We start from the raw sequence: 16,926 nt of genomic DNA on the forward strand, positions 1-16,926 counted from the left end.
GGATCCCAAGTTTTTCATTTTTTAAACATTCTTCTACTGATGGACATTGAGTTAGTTTCCATGCTTTTGCAATTATAAGTAATGCTGTTTGAATAGTCCGTTAATGGATCATAACTAGTGGGTTTTTTCATTTAAAAGAATTTATTTATTTGGAGAGAGAGAGAAAGAGAGAATATGAGTGGGGGTTGGGGCAGAGGGAGAGGAAGCGAGAGAATCCCAAGCAGATTCCCCACTGAGTGCAGAGTTGGACGCAGAGCTGAATCCCAGCACCCTGAGATCATGACCTGAGCCAAAATCAAGAGTTGGACACTTAACTGACGGAGATACCCAGGTGTCCTTCCCTCTTTTTAAAAAACAGATTTACTTACCATAAATTTTCCTTTTAAAAAACAACGCAGTAGTTCTTTAGAATATTTACACAACATCACAAGCTCTAATTCCAGAACATTTTATCATCCCCCAAAAGAAACCACACTTCCACTCCCCTTCTCCCTCTCCCAGTCCCTTAGTAACACTAATGTATATTCTGTCTCTACAGATTTGCCTATTAAGACATTTTGTATACATTCGCACCATGCATAACCTTTTGTGATTATCTTCTTTTACTGAGTATGTTTTCAAGGATCATCCATTTTGTAGCATGTCTATTAATTTGATTGTAGTGACAGGTGTAAATACATATCAAAACTTATCAAAACATATACAACTTAAATATATATGATTTATTGCATGTCAATTTTACTTTGATAAATCTGTATAAAAAATAAGCAAGATTTTAAAAGATGCTTCACCAAAAAAATTATACATAAAGCAAATAAATACACAAGACACTCTACATCATTAGTCATCAGAGAAATGCAATTAAAATTACAATGAGATATCTAATATACATGTAGTGGAATAGTTAAGTTTTAAACTACTAATAACACCCAAGAGCTGATATGAATGTACAATAATGAGAATAATCTTAAATTGCTGATAAGAAAACAGAAGGAATAGCCACTTGGAAAAAAAAATTAGCAGTATTTTATAAAGTTAAAAATATTTTTACCATATGACCCAATAGTTTCACTCCTGTATGGTCCCCCAATAAAAATAAAAATAAAAATAAAAATCTATAATCACACAATGACCTATCAGCCAATATTCATAGCAGCTTTATTGCTAAGAGCCAGAACCTGGAAACAACCCAAATGTCTACCAAATGGTAAATGGACAAATTTTGGTACATATATGCAATGGAATACTACTCAACAGACAAAAAGGGGTAAACTAGTAATACATGCAACAACCAGGATGAACCTTAAATGCATTATGCTAAGTGAAATGAACTAGACACAAAAGGCTGCATAAGATTTCATTAACAATATGTTTTAAAATGTAAATCCTTGCTCTGCTCTCTGTCAGATAAATAAATAAGACCTTTAAAAAGTTTTTTACAACTCAGCCATAAAAAGAGGCACATTACTACATACAAGAGAACAGAGTACAACCTCAAATATCTAACTAAAAACAACAGAAACAAGAATACAAAGGTGCTAAAAACCAAAATCATATATACAGTTCAAAATTCAAAATAAAAACATTTTCAAGCTAATAACTAGTAACAGAATCCACCACCAACACGCCACACTATAAAATGTTCAAGGATGTTCTTCAGACCTAAGAAAAATGATATAAACTTAGACCTACAAGAAGAAATGAAGTGACAGAAATGTTAAGACGTAAGCAAGTAAACTATGTTCTCATTTTCTTATTTTCATTAAAAGAAAATGCCAATGCAATGCTGCATTCTATTTAACAAAGAAATAATACCAATTCTATATACCCTCTTTCAGGAAATAGAGGAGAGACTACGTCCTACATTGCTTAAAGAACCAGCCAGCCTTGCCCTATTTCTAAAACTAAGCACATTTTTCCACAGTCAAGGGCAGATCCTAGTTTCTGATTCTGCAGGGGAGAAGGACGAGGATATAACCCATGAAGGACGGCTGTGGGGAATCGAGTGTAGCTGACGCGAGGGGGGTCCGCGCTTCCGGGCTCGAGGGTTGTTTCGGGGGGCGGAGGGGGGGGAGCGGGGGAAGAGAGAGGCACTGAAGAAAGAGGGAGGGTGGCGTTTGGAGGGGCCTTCCTTCAGGGGCGACTGACCGAGGGCCGACGTGCAGTCCACATCGCAGGGAATACGCGAGGACGAACCTAAAGGCTGTGAGGACGCGAAGAGAGGTCCTGCCTCAGGCGACTGACGCAGCTCGGCTGAAGTCTCCCACCTCGAGACGGCCACGTTGACTCAGGGCGCCTCCACCTCCGGCCATCCTTTTTGTCATTTTTTTCCCCTCAGGGTCGCTCACCACAAGATCCCAGGCTCCAGGAAGACGCCCAGCCACCCTTCAGCACCTCACGAACTCTACGCGCCACAAATTCAAATACGAGGTCTGGAGTCGCGCCGCCCCAAACGTCTCGTAGAGTGAGGGAGAGATGGACCAATCAAAGCCAGACTAGCGCCAGGCGCCCAAGTCGGTGGGCGTGGCGAGGGAAATGGGGGCGGGACGATACTCTGTTGCCAAGACGACGGCTTCCGGGTGGGCGGGCCAAGGTGACTTGTGGCCGGAAGACGAGACTCCGCGGGAAAAGCAGCCTTGCCAAGCTGAAGGAGGAGCGGGCGGGCTGAGGCAGGTTCCTCGAGAGTAAAGGTGGGCGTGCGGTGGGGTCCCGCCACAGGCCTCCGTTTCCTTTACCCTTCCCTGTCATCAAACGATATTCCTGTCCAGTTACAAAGTGCAAGTTGTTGCCCTAAGGTAAGCGTGTGGTAACCCTACCCTCTCCTTAAATAAGGGTTTGTAGAAACCCTAGTCCACTTCGTCACTCAAGGAGAGGAGCGGGTGATAAAAAAAAAAAAAAAAAGTTCAGTAACTTCTTAGAGTGCGGATTTTTTTTTTACTTCACTGTACACGTTTTGTAGTTTTAAAACACGGGCGCCATTCGACGTACTGTTAAATTTAAAATTTTGGTTCTTCCTGACTGCCAAATTCCGTCTTAATCTGGTAACGGACAAAGACCTGAATTTTCAAATTTTCTGTACAGTCTCAAAGCTTCTCTGACTTAAATTCCTGATCTCCCCCAAATCTGAAGGCAGATGGTAAAATAGCCAGGTGCTTTGAGCCTAAACCGTTCCAGGAATCCAACCGATTCAGCTGTCTCCTTTCTTTCAGAGAATCGTTGTAATCTAAAATAATTGGAGCTAGGTGCTAAGTATGGCGCCTTCGGTTCAACGTGAATCTCATTGGACGGTGTTGGTCTCACTCCAGTCTTACTTATGAAAGTAAACGTTGAAATGATAGGGGGGAAATAAGGCTCTTCAAAGACACATAATTCTTCTAAAAAGATCTTGCTGCTTAGAAACACATGTTTTAAGAAGCAGCAAAAGTCACTGTTAAATTCTTGTCACCAAAGTCTTGTAGAAAACTTCACCAAAACTTCCCTGCCTATCAGGAAGAATTTATTCCTCTAGAATTAGGGCAGGGAAGTATTTATGAAGGCTTAGATCTATCTATGTTTAGGTCCCTCCAACCTCTTTCTTAATATTTCATCTTCAAAACTCCCTGCCAATGAGCACTTTTCCTGTAGCTTGGATGAGACCTTTTGAATAACTTCCTCAGCCTGTAGGTTAGAAATTTCATTAAATAAAAAATTAAATACATTAGAATGCTTAGGTATGAAACATTAATGAACTGTGTAATACATTCTGCAGAAGAGGAGGCACTTAAGAAAACACAGACCACCTGCATTGTAGAGCCATTCTAATGTGATAAGGTTTGATATATAGGCAAGAGATGAAAAAACTGGCCAGAACGTCAAAAGAGAATGTTCCAGGGGCACCTTAACTGCCTTCGCAGATCATTTGAAGATAAAACTAGATCTTAGCAGATGCCCAAGAGATCTTAGAGATGAACTAGAATGTCCTTTGGATGTCAGTATTGTACTGAACAAAGTCATTTGGACTGTTATTTATCTGGCAGGGAAAAACCTAAATTTTATAAGGATTTGGTCATTAATTTAAAAATGTATAGTGACTTTAGGGTTGAGAAAGGAAACTTGGACTTGTTAGATGTACTTATACTTGGAAAAAATGTTTCTACAAATAGTAGACATTTGACTTTGTATGCTGTTCCTCTCACCCAGATGTCCTTTCCACACAGCTTTGCTGAATCTTACTTATCCTTCAAGACCTAGGTCAAATTTTGAAGTTTTTGAGATGTAGCCCACATATAGAATTATAATGTGCTCTTTATTTGGCATTTTTGCTTTGGATCTTGTAATGTTTCTTAATGTTGATTAAATGTATTGTACGTATAGTTTGCATCATCTACTAGGTTCTAAGATGCTTAGAATGATATTTATCAGTGTACTGGCAGAATGACTTGCACATGGTAAACATGATTTTGATGTAAAAATGCCTAAGATTAATATTAAATATAGTTGGGTAGCTGTATTAGTTTGCTCAGACACCCTTAACAAAATACTACAGACTGGGGGGGCTTAAACAGTAGAATTTTATTATCTTACAATTCTAGAGTGTAGGAAGTCCAAGATCAAGTTGTTAGGGTTGATTTCATCCCGAGGCCTCTCTCCTTGGATTATATAGATGGCCATGTTCTGTCTTGGTCTTTGCATGGCCTTTCCTATATGTATGTAAACTTCTGTGTCCGAATTTCTTAAAAGAACACGATTCAGGGATGCCTGAGTGGCTCAGCGGTTGAGCATCTGCCTTTGGCTTGGGGCGTGATCCCAGGTCCTGGGATCAAGTCCCACATCGGGATCCCTGCAAGGAGCCTGCTTCTCCCTCTGCCTATGTCTCTGTGTCTCTCAAGAATAAATAAATAAAATATTTAAAAAAAAACACGATTCATACTATCCTAAAGCTTATTTACCTCTTTAAAGATCTGGTCTTCAAATATGACTGCATTCTGAGGAGCTGGAGGTTAAGACTTCAACATAGGAATATGGGGGTTTGATGGGGGCTGCACACAGTCCAGCCCATAATAGGCAACAATTAAAAAGCACAAATGGTTGGGAGCAGTTGTCTGACACGATTAGCACTCTCCTATTTAGACCATTTATATAGACATAAATATGTAATCAGATTAATGTGAGATAATAGGAAGTAGTAGAGCCTGTGGTAAATCAGAATATCTGCCTGAGCGAAAGACATTTAAATTAAAATTTATAAACAAACACCCTAATAATACTGGGCTATTCCAACAAAACAAACAGAATAACTGGTTTTGGCTTACAAGGCATTGGTTTGCAAAAACCACCAGCATATTATTTCATTTGGAATCTATAACCTTTTATGATAGATGCTGGACATATTAAGTATGTTTTTCTATATCCAAAGGCATTTTTCCCCAAATCCCATTGGTTCATACATAACTTTATATTGAGTACCTGCTGTGTTGAAAGAACTTTACTGAATGCTGTAGTGTGATTAAAATCCTCAAATTTGGCCTCATATATCTGAGAGTTACGGGGACATCCTATTTTTGAGATTTTATTTATTTATTAAGTGTATAATTATGCATGATTTATGTTTATTTATTTTGATACAGGTCTATCCTGTAAATAAACTAGAACTCAAAAAATTCCTTGTCAGATTATTTGCCCTCCTAAAGCCAAAGCTTTGCCCTGAAGTACACTGTAGAAGACATGAAACATAGACAAAAATAATTATAGTGCAAGATAAAAGTGAGACTTTAAGAGAATTATAGATAAAGTACTGTGGGAAATTAGAGGAGGAAAAGATTTCTTCCAGCTAGGTGTGTTATTAAAGCTATTTAATGCAGTTAGAATTAATCTTTCCTACGGCCCATGGTACTTGTTATACAGCATTAATCAACGTATTATATGGTAGCTATTTGTATATGTTCCCATCTTTCCCAGTATACTCTGAAATACACAAGAATGTCTTAGTCTTTATATTAACCAATCTCGTGTTGCCCAAAAGTATCAGAGTCACCTGGGGAACTTTTTAAAAATAAACTTCTCAACTCTATTTCTGGAGATTCTAATTTAATAGGCCTGGAGGGGTGATAGAGAATCTATTTTGAAAAGGCTTCTTTCATTTAATGACTCTGATTATCAGCCCCATTTGGAACCTCCTGCCCTAGAGCACCTAGTATATAGTATGCTCTCAATAAATTCTTGTCACATTATATGAACAGAGCTGTGACTTAGTAAGATTAATAAGACTCCAGTGTGTAGGATGAATTAGAGTGGAAAATATCCTAGAGGCAAGGAAGTCCTATTACTGATGTCCAGCTAAAAGATTAAGCAGCCTGAAACTAGGGTAAAGGCCACAGGAAAGGAGAGAACCAAATGAGAAACATTGACAAGGTAGAATCTGCAGAATTAGATGATACTTGATATAATGCACTAGTTCCTAAACATAGTGTGCCTAAGACTAGATGGGATGTTTGTTTAAAAAGCAGGTTGCCAGACTCTCCTGTGAAATCCTAGTTAGTCCAGGGTGAGGCAGTGAATCTGCATTTTTAAAAACCCTGACTCATGATTTTTATTTAGGTTATTTAATCTTTTAATTTAAGACCTCAATTTAAGAACACATTGATCTGTGGACCATTGTAAGAATGAAGTTTAAAAAAATCTAAAGATTAAATATTGAGTGAAAGGGAAGATGATAAGCCATTAATAGACACTCGGTATTTGGTTTAGAGGGAAATGAAGTTCATCTATGGAGCTATTTAACAGGAAGAAATTCAGTGTAAGAGCCTGGGAAAGGTACAGGGTGAAGAAAAGATTTGGAAAACCTTTGTGATAAAAACAAAGATTCCTGAGAGAGAGAGAAAGGAAAAAGAAGAGAGTCATGGAGAAAATTGGGGCATTAGTTTTCTTAGAGATCTTGAGATGAAGGAGGCAACATATGAAAGAGAAGGTAGAGAGAAAACTTAGAAAAACCAAAACCAAGAGTCTTAAATAAAGAATATATCGTCTAGTGTGGATGAGAACTACAAGGGTTGTGGGGTGAACGTGAAGATCTATTTGGTACCCTTTAATAGAGGGGGTTTTACACAACTGTGTGGTTGGTATGAGTTGAAAAATAAATGATGGCAAGAAAATTTAAGCTAGGGATGATTAGGCATAATTTACAATGTGAAGAAAAACATATCTACACCCCCATGTTCATAGGATTATTTACAATAACCAAGACAGGGAAACAACCTAAGTGTCCATCAAAAGATGAATGGATAAAAATGCTGTGATATACACACACAGTAAAATATTAGCCATAAAAAAACAAAACAAGGAAATCCTGACATTTGTAACAACAGGGATGGACCTTGAAGGTATTAGGCTATGTGAAATAAGTTGGAGGGTGACAGATACTGTATGATCTCACATGTGGAGTCTAAAAACAAAGCTCAAAAAAGAGGTCAGATTTGTTGTTATGAGAGGTGGGGGAAGGGAGGTACCCCGGTAGGGGAAGTACAAACTTCTAATGGCTAGATAAATAGTAATAGGGATGTAATGTACGGTTTATGTTGATTATAGTTTGCATTGCTATATGATACATGTGAAGTTAAGAGGGTAAATCCTAAGACTTCTCATCACAAGGAACTTTTTTGTTTTTTGCTTATTGTATCTATATAAGATGATAGATGAGAACTAAACATTATGGTAATCTTTTCACAATATATGTAGGTCAGACAATTATGTTGTACACGCTAAACTTGTACAGTGGTGTATACCAATTATATCTCAATGAAACTGGAGGAAAGAAATTAGATTGTCATTATGTGAAAGAGGTAACTGAGGAAGATACTTAAAATCTGTTAGAGATTTCCATTTTTTGTAACAATAAAAAATAATTCTTAAGAGCAGGATCAAATGAAATAAAGAAATAAAAGGACCATGATAATACTAAAAGTAAACATGCATCATTAGGATAACATAGATTTTTTTTTCAAACTTTTTATTTAAATTAATTCTAGTTAGCATACAGTATATTATGAGCTTTAGGGGTAAAATTTAGTGATTCATTAGTTGATTGTAACACCTAGTCCTCATTATATCAAGTGCCTTCCTTAATGCCTATCACCCAATTATCCCAGCCCCCCAACCACTTCCCCTCCAGTAACCCTCAGTGTGTTTCCTATAGTTAAGAATCTCTTATGGTTTGCCTTCCTCTCTGTTTTAGTCTTATTTTTCCTTCCTTTCCCCTATGGTCATCTGTTTTGTTTCTTAAATTCCACATATGAATGAAATCATATGATATTTGTCTTTTTCTGAGTTATTTCACTTAGTGTAATACTCTCTAGTTCCATCCACATTGCAAATGGCAAGATTTCATTCTTTTTGATGGCTGAGTAATATTCCATTATGTGAATGTATGTATGTATGTATGTATCACATCTTCTTTATCCATTTATCTGCCAGTAGACATCTGGGCTCTTTCCATAGTTTGGTTATTATGGATATTGCTGCTATCAACACTGAGGTGCATGTGCCCTTTCAAATCACTATGTTTGTATTCTTTGGATAAATACCTACTAGTGCAATTACTGAGTTGGAAGGTAACTCTATTTTTAACTTTTTTGAGGAACCTCTATACTGTTTTCCAGAATGTACCCGTTTGCATTCCCACCAATAGCTTAAGAGGGTTCTCCTTTCTCCACATCCTCACCAACATCTATTGTTTCCGGAGTTGGTCATTTAGCCTTTCTGACCAGTGTGAGATGGTATTTCATGTGGTTTTGATTTGTATTTCCCTGATGCCTAGTGATGTTGAGCATTTTTTCATGTGTCTGTTAGACATTTGTATGTAATGTCTTCTTTGGATAAATGTTCATGTTTTCTGCCCATTTCTTTACTGGATTTTTTTGTTTTTTTGAGTGTTGAGTTTGGTAAGTTCTTCATAGATTTTGGATACTAGCCCTTTATCAGAAATGTCATTTGCAAATATCTTCTCCTATTCTGTGGGTTGCCTTTTAGTTTTGCTATTTCCTTTGCTGTGCAAAAGCTTTTTATCTTGATGAAGTCCCAGTATTTCATTTTTGCTTTTGTTTCTCTTGCCTTTGGAGATGTGTTTAGCAAGAAGTTCATCTGCAGCTGAAGTAGAAGAGGTTGCTGCCTGTGTTCTCTAGGATTTTGATGGATTCCTGTCTCACATTTAGATATTTCCATATAAAAAAATCTGTTTGAGGGCACCTGGGTTGCTCAGGGGTTGAGCATCTGCCTTTGGCTCAGGTTGTGATCTCAGAGTCCTGGGATCAAACCCTGGGACTGGGATCAAGCCCTGGGATCAAATCCTCTGCTTAGGTCTCTGCCTCTCTCTATGCTCTCCCTGTGTCTCTCATGAATAAATAAATCTTAAAAAAAATCTGTTTGCTACTATGAACTTTGCTTGATATGTAAAGAATTTTATTAAGAAACTTAAGAAATTGAACTCCAATAAAAAATAATAAATAAATAGCATTCTGGCATGGCAAGAAAAAAAAGAAACTTAAGATATTGAAATATTTTTTTAGTTTCTATTTCTGTAAAATCTATAAAACTGAAAAAATACAGGACGCCTGCATACATGGCTCAGTTGGTTACACCTATGCCGTCAGCTCAGGTCATAACCTCTGGATCTTGAGATCGACCCCCACGTTGGGCTTTCGGCTCAGAGGGGGACCTATTTGTCCCTGTCCCTTTGCCTGCTGCTTCACCTGCTTACAAACATGTCCACTCCCTCTCTCTCTGTTGAATAAATGAATAAATCTTAAAAAAAAAAATAGAGACCGTAGAAACAATTGAAGAAAACAGCAAGACATGGTTTAGAATGAAATTCGTTGAAGAAGAAAAATCCCCCTAAAAATAACTCACTTAGTAGAAATTTTCTTGATTTTGTACCATCTCCTTTTTGTCATAGAGAAATGTTATAGTATGTCTCATTAAAAGCATTTTTTAAATATCTGTAATACAGGCAACTAATAGAACATATATATTTATAAATAACCATGACATACGGTAAAATCATAACTATATGAAGAATAAGCCATTATATCGATATACAAATTTTCATGTTAAAATCCTATTTTTAGAAAGGTTTCTTAAAAAAAATAAAAAGGTTTCATAAATAGGGCTGTTAATATTTGTCAATGTATTTTGTAAGAATATTTTTAAATTGGTGTGTTTAAGTTAAATTTAATTACTGATGTGGTTGAATTTAATTCTGTCATCTTGATACTTGTTTTCTATATGTCCCCTGTATTCTCTGTTCTTTCATTCCTCTTCTATGTTCTTTTAGGTTAATCGAGTATTTTTTCGGTTTCTATTCTATCTCCTCATTTGTCTGCTTGGTCATATATACTTGTGTTGTAATTTAATACGATCCTTTAGAAATGAAATATACGTACTTAAATTATCACAGTCTACCTTGGATTAGTGTTATACTACTTCACCTATAACTTCCCTTACAGCAATGTAATTCTATATACTTCCCTCTCATTCTTTGTACTAATTTTGTCATTATTTTTACATCTATACTTTCTATAAGCTCAAAAATACATATTGCTATTTTTGCTCTAAACAATTAACTGACTTTTAAAAAATTGTGGTAAAATAACATAAAACTTACCATCTTAATCATCTTTTTAAGTTTGTATTTCAGTAGTGTTAAGTACATTGACATTGTTCTGCAACTAATCCCTAGAACTCTTTTCATCTTGCAATATTGAAACTCTATACCAATTAAGCCACAGTTCCCCATTCCCTTTCCCACAAGTTCCTGACATTTCTGCTTTCTGTCTCCATGAATTTGACTACTGTAGGTACCTTGTGTATAGAACCCATACAGTATTTGTCTTTTTGTGACTGGCCTATTTCATTTAGCATTATGTCCTCAAGGTTCATCTTTGTTGGAGTACGTGTGAGGATTTCCTTTATTTTCTTTTTTTAATTAAAAAAATTATTACTTTTAATTCCACTGTATTTCTATACATTACCCAGTGCTCATCATAAGTGTACTCTTATTTCACACATCCTTGTACCCACCTCCCCTCTGGTGCCATCAGTTCCCTATATTTAAGAGTCTGGTTTTTTGTTCCTTTTTTTCTTTGCTTGTTTGTTTCTTATATTCCACATGTGAGGGAAATCATATAGTATTGGTCTTTCTCTGACTAGCTTATTACACTTGGCATTATACCTTTTAGATCCATCCATGTTGTTGTAAATAGAAGGATTTCATTCTATTTTATGGCTTAGTAATATTCCATTTTGTGTGTGTGTGTGTGTGTGTGTGTGTATACCACATCTTTTTAACTCATTCATATATTATTAGAAACTTGGGCTCCATAATTTGACTCTTGTAAATAATGTTGCAGTAAACCTAGGGGTACATGTATCTTTTCCAATTGATGTTTTCTTATTTTGGGGGTAAATACCTGGTAATGGAATTACTGGATCACAAGGTAAATCTATTTTGAATTTTTTGAGGACCCTCCATACGGTTTTCCATTTGAGCTGCTCCAGTTTGCATTCCTACCAACAGTGCACAAGGGTTCCTTTTTCTCTGCAACTTGACCAACACTCGTTTCTAGTATTTTTTTTGGTAGCCATTCTGACAGGTGTGTGATGATACCTCATCGTGGCTTTGATTTGCATTTTCCTGTTGATGAATGATGTTGAGCATCTTTTCATGTGTATGTTGGTCATCTCTATGTCTTCTCTGAAGAAATATTTATTCAAGTCTTTTGCCCGTTATTAATTGGTTTATTTTTGGTGCTGAGTTGTAGAAGTTCTGTATATATTTTGGATACAAATCCTTTATTGGATATATCATTTGCAAATATATTCTCCCATTCAGTAGATGTCTTTTAGTTTGTTGACGTTCCTTTGCTGTGTTAGAAGCTTTTTATTTTGATGTAGTCCCAATAGTTTATTTTTGTTTTACTTCCCTTCCCTTAGGAGACATATCTAAGAAAAAGTTGTTCTGGCTGATGTCAGAGAAGTTTCTGGCTTTGTTCTCTTCTAGGATTTTACTGATTTCCTGTCTTACATTTAGGTCTTTAATATATTTTGAATTAAGTTTGTGTATAGTATCAGGAAGCAGTCCACATTCATTGTTTTGCAGATAGCTGTCCAGTTTTACCAACACCATTTGTTGAAGAGACTGTCTTTTTCCCATTACATATTCTTATCTCCTTTGTCAAAGATTAACTGGCCATATAATTGTGGGATTATTTCTGGGCTCTCTGTTCTATCGAACTGTGTATCTATTTTTTGTGCCAATACCATGCCGTTTTGGTTATTACAGCTTTGTAGTATCTCTTAAAATCTGGGATTGTGATATCTCCAATTTTGTTCTTCTTTTTCAATATTGCTTTGGCTATTCGGGGTCTTGGGTGGTTCCATACAAATTTAGTTTTTTTAATATATTTTTTTAAGATTTTATTTATTTATTCATGAGAGACACACAGAGAGAGAGAGAGGGACAGAGACACAGGCAGAGAGAGAAGCAGGCTCCATGCAGGGAACCTGACGTGGGACTCGATCCAGGGTCTTCAGGATCACACCCTGGGCTACAGGCAGCGCTAAACCGCTGCGCCACCGGGGCTGCCCGGTTCCATACAAATTTAGGATTATTTTTTAGTTCTGTGAAAAATGCTATTGATATTTTGATAAGGGTATATTTTCTCAGAAATTGCTGCTTATTGTGTTGTATGCAGCTATGTTTTGAAAAACAAAAAATAAAAACATACTTCTTAGAATGTGGAAAGAATTAGGTAATATTATTTCAAAAATAATTTCTGGACTTTTAATACAACTGTATAAAAGTATGGAATGTGATGGGCATGAAAATGTAGTGCTTAGATTTCCTGCTGTGGGAAACATAAATGACTGATGACCCCATCTGCTGCCTTTTAGACCCAATCTCAAGTTCATGCCAAGGCCAGGATTCCCAAGTGATCCTTCCAGGCAATGACTGCATATGGGTGTTGTAAAGTGGGTCCTTTCCAATTAGATGCAGGACTCCTTTACTGGCATACTTTGACTCAAGGACTTCCCACTGACTGAGCCAAAACTTACTTAGAACTGTGCTGCAGTCTGATGCTCTTCCCACCTGGCCTCCTTCTTCCCTTTTTCCTTCACAGCCTGGAGGCTCTCTTACCTTCCTTTGCTCCCTTCTCATCACCTATTATAAGCGAATCCCCAAATCTTTTGTTTACCTAATCCTATTTGGATGTGCTTGTTAGAAGACCTAAACCATTACAGAAACACAGACCTAACATACTACTGACAGAAAATGGACCAAAATGATGACTTACAGGAAAAGAAATGTCCTTACAGAAAAATTCCAAATAATGTGTGTATATACTCTCTCCTTTTTAGGAGCTAGGGCTTAATTCTACTCCCTTCCAATGTGGGGTTCATTGCTTCCGATGAATAGGGCAGTATCTACCAGCAGCCTCCCCCTTTATTTTATTATTTTTTTAAAGATTTATTTATTTATTTATTCATTCATTCATTCATTCATTCATGAATGATAGACATAGAGAGAGAGAGAGGCAGAGACACAGGCAGAGGGAGAAGCAGGCTCCATGCCAGGAGCCCGACGCGGGACTCGATCTCAGGTCTCCAGGATCACGCCCTGGGCCAAAGGCAGGCGCCAAACCGCTGAGCCACCCAGGGATCCCCAGCCTCCTCCTTTAGAAAACCATCCCCGACTCCACACAGACACAGGAACCTTTTTAGACATTTTTTCATAATGCCCCCCTCACCAGGTGAAATTTTATTACCATAAATATACTGTACATCTCTTTATGTACTATTTATATATCCACTATTTTATGCATGAAAAGAGTTAAATTTTTTTTGCCTGCAGGAATGAATTTTTACTTCCTTGAGGATGTTATAATAATCCCCACTGAGAATGCATAGAAGAGTATGGAAAGGGAAAATTTCTAACTTGCTGTGAAGAAATCTAGCAGACACCACCTTAACCAAGTTATCAAAGTTAACATCACCAGTGGTAAATACTGCTAATACCATATGCTCCTAGTATGATACAATGAGAAGGATATCTTGCCTTTGTAGGAGTCTTCTCCAGAAAACATAACCCCTGTCTTATTACAATAAAATGTCCAACAAACCCAGATTGAGGGGCATTTTACTAAATATCTGACCAGCATGCTTCATAAGTGTCAATGGAATAAAAAACAAGGAAAGACTGAGAAATTGTCACAGATCATTCGAGACTAAGGAAACATAACTACTAAATGCAATGTGGTATCCTAGATCCTTGCACGGAAAAAGATCACTGGACAGACATGGGTGGAATGTGAATGAAATCTGTAGTTAATAGTGTTATATCAATGTTAACGTCTTAGTTTTGACAAATGTACCATGGTTGTTTTTTTTTTTTTAAGATTAATTTATTTATTCATGAGAGAGACGGAGAGAGAGAGAGGCAGACACACAGGCAGGGGGAGAAGCAGGCCTCCCACAGGAAGCCTGATATGGTACTCCATCCCAGACCCCAGAATCGTGCCCTGAGCCGAAGGTAGACGCTCAACCGCTGAGCCACCCAGGCGTCACTCTACCGTGGTTTTTAAAGATAGTATTAGGGAAAGCTGGGGAAAAGGTAAGAGGGAACTGACTCTACTATCTTTGTAACTTCTCTGTAAATCTCAAATTGTTACAAAATTAAAAGTTTAAAAAAGGAGTGTTCAAAGAACATGAAGATCATCAACAAGAAGATCATCTATCTTCATGAAAATAATGGCACAAGTATTAAAAGAGAACTAAATATAGATTGTTAGAATCATAAATATTAAGCTAATCTGAAAATGTGAGTTTTGTAGATATATTAGTAAGTGAAAAAATATAGGGGATGTAGTATTTCTCAAATTAGTGAAGCTGTGATGCAGTGTCTCATGACATCTGTGCACAATTAATTCAAGTTGTCCTGGATATAAACAGAGTCAGATGTATTCAAACCTGGCTGGAGAACCATAAAAAATATTGATAAACCATAAAAGGAAATGTATCAAATTGGCGAATATATCTAGGTGCTGCAAGGATCAGTGTTATGTCCTGTCTTACCTAGGTGCTGCATTAATGATGTAGAAAAGAGAGTTAATGAAATTCACAGATTATATTAAATTGCAAATAGCAGTAAGGGCAGCAAAGCAATATAAAGGTATCCAGAAAGCTTAGACATGTGAAGTGGAGACAACAAGATGAGATTCTACCCCTCTAAAATAGAAACTACTACTGCATTAGGAGAAAAACAATAAAGCAGAATAGGTATTAAAAGGGAGGTGCGATCTGAAAGTCATCAAATGGTCAAAAGGACCTGAAAGTGAAAATGAATATTAAAGTAGATAGGAATTTATGATACAGTAATTTTGAAGATTATGGCTGCATATACTACATACCACAAAGAAAGGATAGCATGGTCTGTTCTTCAGACCTCCTAGTAAAACGACATCTGGAAGACAGAATTCGTTTTGTGTCAAGTTGGTACCTAACTACCATTGACAAAATAGAAGTAGTAATAAAAATGATTAAGCCTTAGAACATGGCTGACAAGTATGTTTATCTTCAGCAAATTATACTGAGCTTTTTCACCAGTCTTTCCATTCATAACTACTGATTCTAATTCATATCCCACATAGGTGACCCTTTGTCAAACACACAACTTATACTAAGCCTCAGAGAACCTTACCTCTTTTTAACCTTCTCCCTTGTTTCTCAAATTAAATTTACAAATTCTTTGTAATTTCTCATTTTCATTAAGATTAAATTAAATTAATATAGCCTTTCATGATTACTTACTAAAACTGACTGAAGCTTAAGTCACATCTACATCCCAATGATGCAAGCCTTGTTTGCAAATGCATGCATATGCTCCTACCAGCAGCTATAAAACAGAGCATAAACTAGAGTAACGTCTGAGAAGTGTGTTGTACTTGAGACCTTACTGAATAACAACTTTAAGGAAAAAAAACCACATAGAATTCTAGTAGCAGTGCAATATTCCAGTGATCACAGCATATATCAGGAAACCCCAAGGCATTATCACCTGTTGGCAAGGAGTCATTCAAAATAATATATGAAGAAATCTCTCTTCTAGATGACTACATATACTTATTAAGTATTACATAATAGATGCTTTTGAAAAAACTTTCCCAGTACAAAAAAAGTCTATGAATTTTTATTTTTATGGTTTAAGAGAATGTATTTCTTTAACTTCTGTATGAAAAAAATGTATAATCCTAAGGGCATACATAATATTTAGGCTCAGTAGATTACAACAAACAAAATACTTATGAGAATGAGTGAGTTAGAAGAAATATTTGAGATCTTGTCTCACCCCCCTCTTCTTTTATATATAGTCATCATAGTGGGCACAGAGATGAAGGAAGGAATACCCTGCATAGTTGGGGAAAGGATACTACACAATAAATTGATGTTGTATTTTTAAGAAACTGAGGAGAATCCTACATTGGATGGGAGGCTGGATCAAATGAATTCTAAGGTCCTTCTCCATGCATTGAGGATATTTGTGTTAATTATATGGCTGCTTGGATGCCTACAGAGTACACACATGATATGGTGGTCTCAAGATCTTTATAAAACTAAATATCATCTATTCTCCTTTTTCAGCAAAGCTTCTTACTGTAGAGATATAGCTCTTCAGTATAAAATAGAGCAAATTATGTATATATAACAAGAATGTATAAAGAACAAGAACTGTTCCCTCAGTTCAGGCTCTAGATGCCTAGGTGTTATACTTGGTTATTAAATTATTTGTTATTGGACAACCCGGCCTTAACTCTCATAAAATACAGAACCCTAAACACCAGAAGTGTAGGGAGGTTAAAAGGCTAGATATAAGTACATTTATCATTAATTCTTTGAAAAACG

General features: G+C 36.6%; 1 long non-coding RNA gene across 1 annotated transcript in view; it reads left to right on the forward strand.

Moving 5' to 3' along the window:
- LOC140594803 (uncharacterized) overlaps positions 1-4,899 on the forward strand; it is a 65,197-nt gene extending 60,298 nt beyond the window's left edge. Inside the window, exon 3 of the long non-coding RNA XR_011996131.1 lies at positions 2,339-4,899. This is a non-coding gene — a long non-coding RNA (uncharacterized lncRNA). The remainder of the gene's footprint in view (positions 1-2,338) is intronic.
- The last annotated feature ends 12,027 nt before the right edge of the window (positions 4,900-16,926 follow it).

The sequence above is a fragment of the Vulpes vulpes genome, chromosome 12, assembly GCF_048418805.1.
Source record: "Vulpes vulpes isolate BD-2025 chromosome 12, VulVul3, whole genome shotgun sequence".
In the NCBI taxonomy this organism is placed as follows: domain Eukaryota; kingdom Metazoa; phylum Chordata; class Mammalia; order Carnivora; family Canidae; genus Vulpes; species Vulpes vulpes.